This window comes from Aquarana catesbeiana, linkage group LG02 (genome assembly GCF_042186555.1).
Source record: "Aquarana catesbeiana isolate 2022-GZ linkage group LG02, ASM4218655v1, whole genome shotgun sequence".
NCBI classification, from domain to species: Eukaryota; Metazoa; Chordata; class Amphibia; order Anura; family Ranidae; genus Aquarana; species Aquarana catesbeiana.
The window spans coordinates 213,019,916-213,035,901 of NC_133325.1; the positions used below are offsets into that span (position 1 = coordinate 213,019,916).

Below are 15,986 nucleotides of genomic sequence, written 5' to 3' on the forward strand. Positions count from 1 at the left end.
AGATAGGTGGTCAATATCTAGGGTGAGTGTACATCCATGTGGGGCACCTGGTCTGAACACTAAGCAGTATAGCACAAATTTGTTCAATTTGGCATAGAGCATGAGCACCTTTCTTCAATTCTTTGGGTCTTTATTTACATTCAAGTTTGATGTATTATCTTTTGATTTATTAAGCCAAGAGTGGTGTCCGTTTATATTTAATGCTCTTTTATATGTTCCTTAAAGCAGAACTTTACCCATAACAACTTGATCAAAAATAATGTTCTTGAGCAAGGAACATCCATTCCACATTATTAATTATGCTACCAAAATTAGTGTATGCTGTAAATTTCTGCCATCATTGCTCCTGTTACTTCTTGTGGGAGGCTGCCATTTTACTGAAGCCCAGAGACTCAGCAGTAAATCATAAAGCGGAACTAAACCCCTTTGATTCAATGGTTTCAGAAAACAGTTACACTCCTGTAATGTCAGGATGGATAACTGTCACATTTGCTTGTATCCTCAAGCAAATTGTCAAAACATCAAATGGCTGGTGAGCAAAAAAAATCTGGTTGGCCACAAGTCCAGTCCAGCTAGGTGATGCCGTTCTCTCTATTTGTGTCTTTGGATATGTTTTTATAAACTTGATGAAATAAAAGTGATTTTACTGGACATGCAGCCAACCAGAAGTATTTTTGCTCATTGGAATCCGTGATGGATGGGGTCAGCACCTGGTCTGTGTGTTAGTGGAGGTGGAGATGGGAGACTGACCCAGAACGGTATTCACACACGTCAAATGGTTGATGTCATAACTGATCACATGTGCAGCACCATTGCAGTTGCAGATCAAACTGAAGCAGCTTCCTTGGCTGTAAAGGATAGGAGGGCTTAATTCCACTTAAAGGCTGTCAGAATATTGACCTCTACAAACTCGTCAGTGCCTATAAATGCTTAAAAATGGAGAGCAACTGAGCATGTGCAGAGCAGGGTGAGACAGTGTATTACTTGATTTTAAATAGTATAGACACTTATTCTTAATGTTTTACATACCTATACCTGCAAAAGGAGCCAGCCTGAAGTGATCTAGAACTAGATTTTTCTTAGTAACATTACCAATGACTTGAAATCTCTTGTTGGGGTTGTTTCCTACTCTGAGGCAGCTGTAACACCTGCCACAGGTATGAAAATCTTTCCCTTCATAGGTAAACAATATGGGTTTGGGGGGGTCTTTGCCATTTTTAACCACTTCAGCCCCGGAAGATTTTACCCCCTTTCTGACAGAGCACTTTTTGCGATTTGACACTGCGTCGCTTTAACTGACAATTGTGTGCGAAGTTGCACCCAAACAAAATTGACGTCCTTTTTTTCCCCAAAAATAGAGCGTTCCTTTGGTGGTATTTGATCACCTCTGCATTTTTATTTTTTGCGCTATAAACAAAAAAAGCGTAAATTTTGAAAAAAACACAGTATTTTTTTACTTTTTGCTATAATAAATATCCCCCAAAAATATATAAAAAAACGATTTTTTTCCCTCAGTTTAGGCCGATATGTATTCTTCTACATATTTTTGGTAAAAAAAATCTCAATAAGCGTACATTGATTGGTTTGCGCAAAAGTTATAGCGTCTACAAAATAGGGGATAGTTTTATGGCATTTTTATTAGTAATTTTTTTTTTACTAGTAATGGCGGCGATCTGTAATTTTTATCGGGACTGCAATATTATGGCGGACACGTTGGACAATTCTGACACATTTTTGGGACCATTGGCATTTTTACAGTGATCAATGCTATAAAAATGCATTGATTACTGTAAAAGTCTCACTGGCAGGGAAGGGGTTAACACTAGGGGGCGATCAAGGGGTTAATTGTGTTCCCTAGTGTGTGTTCTAACTGAAGGTGGGAGGGGACTGTGTAGGGGAGATGACAGATTGCTGTTCATACTCTGTATGAACAGACGATCTGTCACTTCTCCCCTCAGAGAACCGGAAACTATATTCTTCATCCAAGAATCCAATATAATGCATTTTCCCTTTAACCTTTTCGCTGTCAGAACCATTTTTTCATTTTTTTCACACATGTATAAAAAAAAAAATTAGGCCTGAAGATTACACAAAACCCCCAAACATTATATATTTTCTGAAAGAAGACACCCTAGAGAACAAAATAGGGGTAGCTCCAATTTTTTATGTCACACGATATTACTGTAAAGGTTTTTGGTAACATATAAAAATAAAGTTTGCACTGAGTAAATAAATACCCAACATGTCTAATCCTAAATGTGTGTGCACCCATGAAATGTCGACTTCAGTACCCTATATTTTCTATAGGCGACTCTTCAAAAGTTCCCAACAGGTAATCAGTTTAGTGTTACGGAGGACACTAGGTGCTAGAATAATTGCTCTCATCCCAGCATATGTGGCAATATGTAACATGTGTATTGCAATCAAAGTTTTCAATGTGTAAGCGCTCCCACATGCGCATTTACATTCATACGTACGCATATGTGGGGGTGGGGGGCCTCAAACAATTTTAGGGGGATTTTACATGTTTGGGTGTAAAATTTTTTTTGCTTAACTTTTTTTTTCAGCACATAGGGATTTTTAGGTGGCAGGTTCTCTTTAATGAGACCCATTAGTTTGTACTCTAAAATACCCTGCATGTCTCCTCTGGGCTCCACTGACTATTGCAATGCACATAGCATTGTAAAGCATTCCTTCCTGGCTATGCTAGCCGGGGAAAGTGACAGGTGATCCAGAAGTGATGTCATACACATCCCTTTCCGGGTCACAGCAGGAAGGGGTGGAGACTGGATGTGTGTTTGGTAACGGGAGTGTGTAGAAGCAATCAGGTGTCACCACAGCAGCAACCCAAATGCTTCCACCTGACAGGCAGGAACCTGCCTGTCAGTTTTACACACAATCCTGGTGGCTGCAGCCACCAAAATCTTCTTCTTGGGCACAATTCCTTTTGACCCTCATAAATTGCCCCCTGGGGAAATTTACCAGACAATTTCTATAATGGCAGCTAGGGATGAGCCGAACACCCCCCTGTTCGGTTCGCACAAGAACATGCGAACAGGAAAAAAGTTTGTTCGAACATGCGAACACCGTTAAAGTCTATGGGACAAGAACATGAATAATCAAAAGTGCTAATTTTAAAGGCTTATATGCAAGTTATTGTCATAAAAAGTGTTTGGGGACCCGGGTCCTGCCCCAGGGGACATGGATCAATGCAAAAAAAAGTTTTAAAAACGGCCGTTTTTTCAGGAGCAGTGATTTTAATAATGCTTAAAGTCAAACAATAAAAGTGTAATATCCCTTTAAATTTCATAGCTGGGGGGTGTCTATAGTATGCCTGTAAAGGGGCGCATGTTTCCCGTGTTTAGAACAGTCTGACAGCAAAATGACATTTCGAAGGAAAAAACCCATTTAAAACTACTCGCGGCTATTGCATTGCCGACAATACACATAGAAGTTCATTGATAAAAACGGCATGGGAATTCCCCACAGGGGAACCCCGAACCAAAATTTAAAAAAAAAAATGACGTGGGAGTCCCCCTAAATTCCATACCAGGCCCTTCAGGTCTGGTATGGATATTAAGGGGAACCCCGGCCAAAATTTAAAAAAAAAATGACTTGGGGTTCCCCCTAAATTTCATACCAGACCCTTCAGGTCTGGTATGGATTTTAAGGGGAACCCCGCGCCAAAAAAAAAAAAACGGCGTGGGGTCCCCCCAAAAATCCATACCAGACCCTTATCTGAGCATGCAACCTGGCAGGCCACAGGAAAAGAGGGGGGGACGAGAGTGCGCCCCCCCTCCTGAACCGTACCAGGCCACATGCCCTCAACATTGGGAGGGTGCTTTGGGATAGCCCCCAAAACACCTTGTCCCCATGTTGATGAGGACAAGGGCCTCATCCCCACAACCCTGGCCGGTTGTTGTGGGGGTCTGCGGGCGGGGGGCTTATCAGAATCTTGAAGCCCCCTTTAACAAGGGGACCCCCAGATCCCGGCCTCCCCCTGTGTGAAATGGTAAGGGGGTACTTACCCCTACCATTTCACTAAAAAACTGTCAAAAATGTTAAAAATGACAAGAGGCAGCTTTTGACCATTCCTTTATTTAAATGCTTCTTCTTTCTTCTATCTTCCTTCATCTTCTTCTTCTTCTGGTTCTTCTGGTTCTTCCTCCGGCATTCTCGTCCAGCATCTCCTCCGTGGCGTCTTCTATCTTCTTCTCCTCGGGCCGCTCCGCACCCATGGCATGGGGGGAGGCTCCCGCTCTTCTCTTCATCTTCTTCTCTTCTTCCTTCTTCTCTTCTTCTCTTCTTCATTTTCTTCTCTGGGCCGCTCCGCACCCATGCTGGCATGGAGGGAGGCTCCCGCTGTGTGACGGCGTCTCCTCGTCTGACGGTTCTTAAATAACGGGTGGCGGTGCCACCCGGTGACCCCGCCCCCCTCTGACGCACGGGACATGACGGGACTTCCCTGTGGCATTCCCCATGACGTCACAGGGAAGTCCCGTCAAGTCACCATGCGTCAGAGGGGGGCGGGGTCACCGGGTGGCCCTGCTCCCCGTTATTTAAGAGCCGTCAGACGAGGAGACGCCGTCACACAGCGGGAGCCTCCCTCCATGCCAGCATGGGTGCGGAGCGGCCCGGAGAAGAAAATGAAGAAGAGAAGAAAAGAAGAAGGAAGAAGAGAAAAGAGGAGAGCGGGAGCCTCCCCCCATGCCATGGGTGCGGAGCGGCCCGAGGAGAAGAAGATAGAAGACGCCGCGGAGGAGATGCTGGACAAGAACGCCGGAGGAAGAACCAGAAGAGCCAGAAGAACCAGAAGAAGAAGATGAAGGAAGATAGAAGAAAGAAGAAGCATTTAAATAAAGGAATTGTCAAAAACTGTCTCTTGTCATTTTATTTTTTTTTGGCACGGGGTTCCCCTTAAAATCCATACCAGACCTGAAGGGGGGAATTTAGGGGGAACCCCACATCATTTCCCGCGTCATTTTTTTTTTTTTAATTTTGGTTTGGGGTTCCCCTGTGGGGAATTCCCATGCCGTTTTTATCAATGAACTTCTATGTGTATTGTCGGCAATGCAATAGCCACGAGTCGTTTTAAATGGGTTTTTTCCTTCGAAATGTCATTTTGCTGTCACACTGTTCTAAACACGGGAAACATGCGCCCCTTTACAGGCATACTATAGACACCCCCCAGCTACGAAATTTAAAGGAATATTACACTTTTATTGTTTGACTTTAAGCATTATTAAAATCACTGCTCCTGAAAAAACTGCCATTTTTAAAACTTTTTTTGCATTGATCCATGTCCCCTGGGGTAGGACCCAGGTCCCCAAACACTTTTTATGACAATAACTTGCATATAAGCCTTTAAAATTAGCACTTTTGATTTCTCCCATAGACTTTTAAAGGGTGTTCCGCGGCATTCGAATTTGCCGCGAACACCCCAAATTGTTCGCTGTTCGGCAAACTTGTGAACAGCCAATGTTCGAGTCGAACATGAGTTCGACTCGAACTCGAAGCTCATCCCTAATGGCAGCTATCAAATGGGATATAGGAGTTTCTACCAGTAGCTTTAAGATGAATATATGTTTGGGTTCTGCCTGACACTTTTATATTTTCCAAATCCAAAAAGTTGATCCGCTCTCTGCTGTAATCATTGGTCAATCTCATATTTTTGTAATTTTTTAACCCATTCAGAAATTCCAGTAGGCTCATCTCACTTCCTTTCCATAATATTATAAGGTCATCTATAAATCTCCTATAGAGTTTGAGTGGCGGGGGTCTTTTTTTTAGCAGACATCCTTCCTCCCACATAGCCATATATATGTTGGCAATACTTGGGGCAAATTTGGCACCTATGGCTACATCCGCTATTTGTTTATAGTATTTTTCCTCATACCAAATATAATTATGCTGCAAGCAGAACTCCAAATGCTTCAAAATTAGTTTCCTATGTTTATCATCCAGACGCTCATCCCTTTCTAATGCCCCCTTGGCTGCCTCCATAGCTCCTTAATGATTAATATTGATATACTGGGATGCCACGTCTGCTGTGACCAATATCTTAATCCGCTGTAACCAATATTGTATTCTCTGTGGTCTATATCCCCTCTAATAACTTTAGTATACGAGGTATGTCTGTTAAATAATGAGACTGTGATCCCACCTAGTAAACAAAGCAGTTAGAACCGGTTATAACTGCATGCATGGTGACCTTGAACATGTTTGAACCTGCATGACAAGCAGCAATACTCTATGACGTTCAGTTGATTGTGAGTCACCATTTAGTTTGGTTGTAAGTTTAAAAGTTGAACGTGTCAATTTGAATTTTTTAGTAAAATTGCACAAAACACCAACAAAATGTTTTCAAATGCTTACTACTAGGGATGAGCCTGATGTTCGAGTCAAACGTAAGTTCGACTCAAACATCGGGTGTTCGCCTGTTGGCCGAATAGCAAACAATTTGGGGTGAAAGCCGCGGAACACCCTTTAAAAGTCTATAGGAGAAATCAAAAGTGCTAATTTTAAAGGCTTATATGCATGGTATTGTCATAAAAAGTGTTTGGGGACCTGGGTCCTGCCCCAGGGGACATGTATCAATGCAAAAAAAGTTTTAAAAACGGCCGTTTTTTCGGGAGCAGTGATTTTAATAATGCTTAAAGTGAAACAATAAAAGTGTAGTATTCCTTTAAATTTTGTACCTGGGGGGTGTCTATAGTGTGCCTGTAAAGTGGTGAATGTTTCCTGTGTTTAGAACAGTCTGAGAGCAAAATTTTCTAAAGGAAAAAAAGTAATTTAAAAGTACACATGGCTATAATTAATTCCCGGTCCCGGCAATACACATAAAAGTTCATTGATAAAAACGGCATGGGATTCCCCCACAGGGGAACCCCGAACCAAAATTTAAAAAAAAATGTATGGGGGTCCCCCCAAATTCCATACCGGGCCCTTCAGGTATGGTAAGGATATTAGGGGAACCCTGTGCCAAATTTTTTTTAAAAAATGGCATGGGGGTCCCCCTCAAAATCCATACCAGAGACTTCGTCTTTTTTTGTTTTTTTATTTTTTTAATAAAGGACTTGTGCCAAGGCGTGTATTGCCTTTTTTTTACCATTTTCACACATTCTGCCCATCAACATGGGGACAAGGTGCTTTGGGGGGCTACCCCAAAGCACCCTCCCAATGTTGAGGGCATGTGGCCTGGTACGGTTCAGGAGGGGGGGGGACTCTCTCATCCACCCCCCTTTTCCTGCAGCCTTCCAGGTTGCATGCTCAGATAAGGGTCTGGTATGGATTTTTGGGGGGACCCCACGCCATTTCTTTTTTCAATTTTGGCACGGGGTTCCCCTTAATATCCATACCAGACCTGAAAGGCCTGGTATGGAATTTGGGGGGACCCCCACACATTTTTTTTTAAAATTTTGGTTCACGGTTCCCCTGTGGGGGAATCCCATGCTGTTTTTATCAATGAATTTTTATGTGTATTGCCGGGACCGACAATTCATTATAGCTGCGAGTACTTTTAAATTACTTTTTTTCCTTTAGAAATGTCATTTTGCTCTCGGACTGTTCTAAACACAGGAAACATGTGCCACTTTACAGGCATATTATAGACACCCCCAGGTATGAAATTTAAAGTAATATTACACTTTTATTGTTTCACTTTAAGCATTAATAAAATCACTGCTCCCGAAAAAACGGTTGTTTTTAAAACTTTTTTTTTGCATTGATACATGTCCCCTGGGCAGGACCCAGGTCCCCAAACACTTTTTAAGACAATAACTTGCATATAAGCCTTTAAAATTAGCACTTTTGATTTTTCATGATCGTGTCCCATAGACTTTAACGGTGTTCGCGTGTTCGAACAAATTTTTTGCCTGTTCGCATGTTCTGCTGCGAACCAAACTGGGGGGTGTTCAGCTCATCCCTACTTTCTACAGCTTATGGTAATGATGGCCTGTCTCGTGCACGTGTGTTTGAGTGGCACAAAATATTCAGTGAGGGATGTGAGAATGAATTCCCAAAAGTTAAATCGGGACATGTTTTGAGTCAGTTGCTTTAAAGTGATTGTAAGGGTTCATATTTTTTTTTAAGTAACAAACATGTCATACTTACCTCCAGTGTGCAGCTCGTTTTGCACAGAGTGGCCTCGAACCTCGTCTTCTGGGGTCCCCCGGCGGCTCTCACAACTCCTCCCCACATCAGATAACCCCCTAGGAGGAGTGGGTTACCTTGCGGGCATGCTCCAGAGTCCATCATTCCGCATCCATAGCTGCTGAATGTATGACTCGGCCCCGTCCCCCAGCGCCTGCATCATTGGATTTGATTGACAGCAGCGGGAGCCAATGGCTGGTGTGCTAGTTCCCGTCGCGCAAATTTCGGGGCTCAGGTAAGTATTAGAAGGGGCTCGGGGGCACTGCTCAATTAAAAAATGTTTTTCACCTTAATGCATAGAATGCATTAAGGTAAAAAATGGCGAGGGTTTACAACCCCTTTAAAGAAGAAAACGGCGGATGTGTTGAAACAACTGACAAAAATTGATTTTCTCCATTCCTTTGACCAGTGGAAAACAAGACTGCAGCAATGTATTAGTGCAAATGGGGAATATATTGAAGGGGACAAGCATTCAATTTGTAATACATATAAATAAATAAATAAAGGTGAGTTATTTAATAAGTCTCGTTATTTAATAGTAACACCTCGTATGTTTCATATCCTTCCTCTAAACCATTGGTTGGAGAAAAAAATTAATATACTGTCCCAACCTCGCTGAGAGAAAATTTATCCCATTTATAATTAGGCATCCTGGAGGCTTTTCACTATTTTTATGTATCTTAGTTATACAATATATCACCAGGATTTTACAAGTTGTGGGTATCAAATACTTTTGTTCTTTTTTATTGAGAACACCTTTTTTATCCCCATATTGATTCAATTTTTCCAAATCCTTTTTATATTTTGCTATAGAGTTGTTAGGTAATATTTGGTAAGTACTGGAAGCACTCAATTAATGATCCATCTCCTCCTTATAGTGCTCCTTTAACCACACAGATATCCCCCCCCCCTTTCCCTTATCAGCCAGTCTAATGACTGACTTTTTAACTCTCCAAATCCTTAATGTCCCTACTTTATCTCTTTGTCCCTCTATTTTCTTCAAATCTTCATACAGTTTCTTAAAGTATCCACGTACCAGTTATCATTCATTTTAAAATTAAACACCATCTTATTTTTTTAACTTAGTATATGTTCTAGTGACTTCCTGATGAGCAGTAGTCTCCACTGGATTCAATGCAAAATATTTAAGGGTCCTACCAAATTTTTAGATGCCCGCATATGAATCAAACTCGTTCAGAGTTTTTTTAGGGCAAATTTTAAACCTCTATCCAAAACCACAGATATCCCCCCCCTTTCCCTTATCAGCTAGTCTAATGACTGACTTTTTTACTCTCCAAATCTTTAATGTCCCTAATTTATCTCTTTGTCCCTCTATTTTCTTCAAATCTTCACACAGTTTCTTAAAAGTGTCCATGTACTGGTTATCATTCATTTTAAAATTAAACACCATCTTATTTTTTTAACTTAGTATATGTTCTAGTGACTTCCTGATGAGCAGTAGTCTCCACTGGATTCAATGCAAAATATTTAAGGGCCCTACCAAATTTTTGGATACCCGCATATGTATCAAACTCTTTCAGAGTTTTTTTTGGGCAAATTTGAAACCTCTATCCAAAACCTGTAATTCCTTTCTTTTTAATTCAACACTGCTGATATTAAAAATACCATCATGTAATACTCTCTTCTTCTTTTGTGCCTTCTTCCTTGCCTCCCAGGATCCTGATATCTCAGATCCCCAAAAAAGGAGCTGGAGATATATGCAGGGTTCCAAATCAATGTCTAATGGGGATGTAGTCTTGTGTATTGGAGGGCCTGCTAAATCTAGGTCTTTGGGGTTTAGGTCTAAAGTGTCTGAATCCTAAATGCCTGTCAATTCTGTTGGACTGGGAATTATGGTTGATTGTAATAGGGTCTTCATTCTTCATTATTTACCCCTCTCTTCTCAAACTGGGGTCTGAAAGTCCCCTTTTTCCCCTTTTTATCATATTTCTATCCCGTATAGTAACCACTTGCCTACTTAGCACTTTTACCCCCTTCCTGCCCAGACCAATTTTCTGCTTTCAACACTGTCACCCTTTGAATGACAATTGCCTGGCCTTGCAACACTATACCCAAATTACATTTTTATAATTTTTTTCACACAAATATTGCTGTCTTTCGGTGGTATTTAGACATCACGTTTTTAAAATTTTTTGCTAAATAAATGAAAAAAAAATAGAAATTTTTTTTCATAGTTTGTTATAAAACTTTGCCAACAGATCATTTTTCTCCTTCACTGATGTGTGCTGATAAGGCTGCACTGATAGCTGGCACTAATGGGCACTGATGAGGTGGCACTGATGGGCACTGATACATGGCACTGGTGGGCACTGATGAGGTGGCACTGGTGGGCACTAATTAGGAGGCACTGATGAGGCTGCACTGATAGGTGGCACTGATAGGTGGCACTGATAGGTGGCACTGATGGGTTCTGATAGGTGGAACTGATGGGCACTGATAGGCACCACTCATAGGTGACACTAAAGAGGAGGCAGTAATGGGCATTGATTGGCAGCACTGATGAGCACTGATTGGCAGCACTGGTGGGCACTGAATGGCAGCAGAGGTGGGCACTGATTGGCAGCACTGGTGGGCACTGTTGGGGCTGCACTGATAATCAGGACACAGTGCCCTGATTATCAGTGTCGGTGTCCCGTTACCAAAAGCTGGTTATCGGTTCTCTCCCCTCTCTCCCCATGCTGACAGTGTGCAGCTTGATAAGATTAATATTGTGGAGAATGATATTTATATTTATCTTTATGTTTGGAACTTGAGCCATGACGAGAATCTCTTTCTATAGAATTTCTGAATAATTTAGATAATTCTGGCATGCGCATCTTTGAGGTCACTTTCTGTAGGAAAATTCCTTCCCCTGTGGTATTATTAAATTACTAGAATAAGCTATTATTTCTTCTATGCTTATGGTTTTTATAATGGAGATAAGTATTACTAGGACAAATATAGAGGATACATTTCACCACGAATATAACACATTCAGAAATTAAAATCTCTGAAAGTAGAATAACATTTTGAGGCATTGGATCACCAGAAGCACTAAGAGTTCTCAGGTTAGTTCTTAAGCAGTATAGAGAGATTGAGGTAGCTCACCCAGGAATGGTGGCTGAAGATTTAATTTCATTCAGATTATTTTATTATACAAATCTAGTGCATCTAAACAGTTCAAATGCCTCCTCCTCATTTCATTAGAGCATGGTACTTTCAAACAATAGTGCCTCCTCCTCGTTTCATTAGGGCATGGTACTTTCAAACAATAGTGAAAGGCTTTTCACTATTTTTATGTATCTTAGTTATACAATATATCACCAGGATTTTAGAAGTTTTAGAAGTTGTGGGTATCAAATACTTTTGCTCCTTTTTATTGAGAACACCTTTTTTATCCACATATTGATTCAATTTTTCCAACTCCTTTTTATATTTTGCTGTAGGGTTGTTAGGTAATATTTGGTAAGTACTGGAAGCACTGAATAAATTATTCATCTCCTCCATATACTGCTCCTTTAACCACACAGATATCCGACCCCCCTCCTTTCCCTTATCAGCCAGTCTAATGACTGACTTTTTTACTCTCCAAATCCTACTTTATCTCTTTGTCCCTCTATTTTCTTCAAATCTTCATACAGTTTCTTAAAGTGTCCACATACCGGTTATCATTCATTTTAAAATTAAACACCATCTTATTTTTTTAACTTAGTATATGTTCTAGTGACTTCCTGATGAGCAGTAGTCTCTTCTGGATTCAATGCAAAATATTTAAGGGTCCTACCAAATTTTTGGATGCCCGCATATGAATCAAACTCGTTCAGAGTTTTCTTAGGGCAAATTTTCAACCTCTATCCAAAACCACAGATATCCCCCCCCCTAACCCTTATCAGCCAGTCTAATGACTGACTTTTTTACTCTCCAAATCCTTAATGTCCCTAATTTATCTCTTTGTCCCTCTATTGTCTTCAAATCTTCACACAGTTTCTTAAAAGTGTCCATGTACTGGTTATCATTCATTTTAAAATTAAACACCATTTTATTTTTTTAACTTAGTATATGTTCTAGTGACTTCCTGATGAGCAGTAGTCTCCACTGGATTCAATGCAAAATATTTAAGGGCCCTACCAATTTTTTGGATACCCGCATATGTATCAAACTCTTTCAGAGTTTTTTTTGGGCAAATTTTAAACCTCTATCCAAAACCTGTAATTCCTCTCTTTTTAATTCAACACTGCTGATATTAAAAATACCATCACGTAGTACTCTCTTATTCTTTTGTGCCTTCTTCCTTGCCTCCCAGAATGCTGATATCTCAGATCCCCAAAAAAGGAGCTGGAGATATATGTTTCTCCATAATCATTCTGCAGGGTTCCAAATCAATGTCTAATGGGGATGTAGTCTTGTGTATTGGAGGGCCTGCTAAATCTAGGTCTTTGGGGTTTAGGTCTAAAGTGTCTGAATCCTAAATGCCTGTCAATTCTGTTGGACTGGGAATATTGGTTGATTGTAATAGGGTCTTCATTCTTCATTATATACCCCTCTATTTTTAAGCTGGTGGTCTGAAAGTCCCCTTTTTCCCCTTTCTATCATATTTCTATCCCGCATAGTAACCACTTGCCTACTAAGCACTTTTACCCCCTTCCTGCCCAGACCAATTTTCAGCTTTCAGCCCTGTAAACCTTTGAATGACAATTGCGTGGCCTTGCAACACTATACCCAAATTAAATTTTTATAGTTTTTTTCACACAAATATTGCTGTCTTTTGGTGGTATTTAGACATCACTTTTTTTACATTTTTTGCTAAATAAATGAAAAAAAATTAGAATTTTTTTTTCATAGTTTGTTATAAAACTTTGCCAACAGGTAATTTTTCTCCTTCACTGATGTGTGCTGATAAGGCTGCACTGATAGCAGGCACTAATGGGCACTGATGAGGTGGCACTGATGGGCACTGATACATGGTACTGGTAGGCACTGATGAGGTGGCACTGGTGGGCACTGATGAGGAGGCACTGATGAGGCTGCACTGATTGAGGTAGCTCACCCAGGAATGGTGGCTGAAGATTTAATTTCATTTAGATTATTTTATTATACAAAGCTAGTGCATCTAAACAGTTCAAATACCTCCTCCTCATTTCATTAGGGTATGGTACTTTCAAACAAAGTGTGTGCTGGAATGAATACATTGGAGATATATTGAGGGGTAAGTAGTATGATAGTGCCAGATGCTGGTTAAGTCTAGAGCTTAACTAATATCTGGTGATCACACAAATTACCCCTCAGGATCCCTCCAATTAAAACCTAAAAGAGGTTTAAACACCTTCACATTATGTCCTGAGCTAACAAAAAGTTTTGGCTTTGCATACAATTCAAATCACCTGCAAATATTTAGACTGCAATAGGGCTTTAGGTTGGTTTAGTTTCTGGGTTGGCACTCCTGCTGTAGCCATTATCATGGGTTTCCACTCTCCTTGTTGGATTATTTAATGTATGTTGTATTAGACAGCATGCAAAAGGTGGTGCCAGAGGATCCAAGTGAGGTTAGTATCCCCTAAATGAGGACAGGAACAAGCAGGGAGCTCTCGCTGTTGGAGTAGCCAAGACATATTCAAGAGAGGAGCTGACTAGGCTCTACCTTTTAACCAAAATACCACTTTTGGTTGGATTGACTGATTAAGCAAGCTTTAACTAAACAAATATTATTATAACTCCACATTACAGAATCAGAAAACTATTAAAACTACTGCTTAGAAAGCGCTGTCAAACATTAAACAGTGCTGGTTTTAATTACTCCCCATACAGCCTTTTATACCAAAACAGAAGCATTAATTATCTCCCTTTGCCAATGTTTCTTATAAATCTTTATGCACAAGGTCATGCAATACAAATGATATGATTGACTAACCAGTGAGTACATAGAAAATTAGAACTTTTAAATAATATCTAACCCATGTCGCACCCCCAGAAGTGATTGTTTGAGTTTTTACAGTAAATTCCTGTCTGAATATGATCATAGGATTCTCAACCAATTTTGAGCTGTTTTTTTTTTTAATATATGTAATGATATTGTCATGTTTATTTGGATTTGGATTCTAACATACCTGTATACTATGGGCATGTATCCAGTATGAGATCCTCAACATTTGTTTGCCGCTGCTGCAAAATTGTCATCCTCTATTGGCATTTAATTCTACATTAGTAAAAAAACAAGCAATTTTAAGTCTTTAAATATGACAATGCTTGTCATTTGTGCCTTCAACTAATCACCTCTTTTCTGAAATTCAGTTATTCAATATACTTTTGTCATTCTGGTTTATATCCTTGACCTGAAGGACACTAGCCTTTTAGCAAAACCATAATGGCATTTCATACAGGCAAGAATCCTTTCAATGAAAAAAATATGTTTATGTTGCCCATATTTCACGAGAAAGTGGAAAAATGGGGCCACACACTTGATTAGCGGAGGAGTAGCAAGAGAAAGAGTAATGAATAGTTTAAAGTGGATTTTCAGTGAATGACTCATGAAAATAATATAAGCTTGTAAAAGATAAAGGTGTCTGAAAAAGATTAATGCAGGTTAACCACTTCAGCCCCAGAAGATTTCCCCACTTAATGACAGGCCATTTTTTGTGATACGGCACTGCGCCGCTTTAACTGACAATTGCGTGTCGTTGTACCCAAACAAAATTGACATCCTTTTTTTTCTATCAGGAACCATGAATTAGACCGAGACAGAAGTAAAGTTAAATCACACTTCAGTAACCGGATCGGGTAGTCAGGAGCCAGAAGGACTGTCAGCCGAGCAAGTCTTCAACAGGAACGCAGGATAAAGTCAAAGGCGAAGGCAGAGATCAAGTGAGCTGGACGACTTTAAGTAGGCAGGACTAAAAAGCAGGATCAACAACAGCTGGGTAACTGTGGAGAGCGATGGGAGCTGGCAATTAGCTGACAGCTGAGCGGCCAGCTCAGAGAAGGAAGGGCTGAGCCCAGCCCTGACAGTACCACCTCCTCAATGACCCCTCCCCCTCGGAGGACCACCGGGCTTGAGGGGAAAATGTCTATGGAAATCACAGAGGAGGACAGGGGCATGTATATCCGAGGATGAGACCCAAGAACGTTTCTCCGGACCGTACCCTTTCCAATGCATCAGGTACTGTATGCACCCACGGAACCTACGGGAGTCAACAATCGATTGTACTTCATACTCCTCATGGTTCTCAACCTGTATAGGATGAGGACGTGGCACCAAGGTGGTAAAGCAATTGAAGACCAAAGGTTTCAATACGGAGACATGAACCTCATTTGAGATGCACGTGCTAGGAGGAAGATCCAAGGCATAAGCCACTGGGTTAATCCTGAGAAGGATACGGAAAGGCCCAAAAAAAAAAAAGAGGTGGGAACTTCAAAGAAGGAACGCAAAGTCAGAGGTTGCGAGATGACAGCCAGACTCTGTCCACGACCTGGTAAGGAGGTGCAGGCAGGCGTCTGCGGTCAGCATGGAGTCTGTACCTATTGTTAGCATGTTGCAAAGCCTCCTGAATTTGTGCCCAAGAGCAAAGAAGACCACGGAGATGCTCCTCTAATGCAGGAATACTCTGCGGAACAAACAAGTCAGGCAACATGGAAGGTTGGAAGCCATAATTCTCCATAAACGGGGACAATTGGGAGGCAGAATTCAAGGCACTGTTGTGAGCAAACTCTGCCCATGGTAATAGGTCTGACCAGTTGTTATGATGGTCAGAAATATAACAATGTAAGAATTGCTCCAAGGACTGATTGGCTCGTTCTGCGGCCCCATTAGACAGCGGGTGATACGCAGAGGAGAAAGCAAG

The 15,986-nt window shown here is 40.9% G+C and overlaps 1 pseudogene; it reads right to left on the reverse strand.

The window, feature by feature from the left end:
* The window catches only part of LOC141126577 (uncharacterized), a 92,148-nt pseudogene extending 76,472 nt beyond the window's left edge, over nt 1-15,676 (reverse strand).
* Between the last annotated feature and the right edge of the window lie 310 nt (nt 15,677-15,986).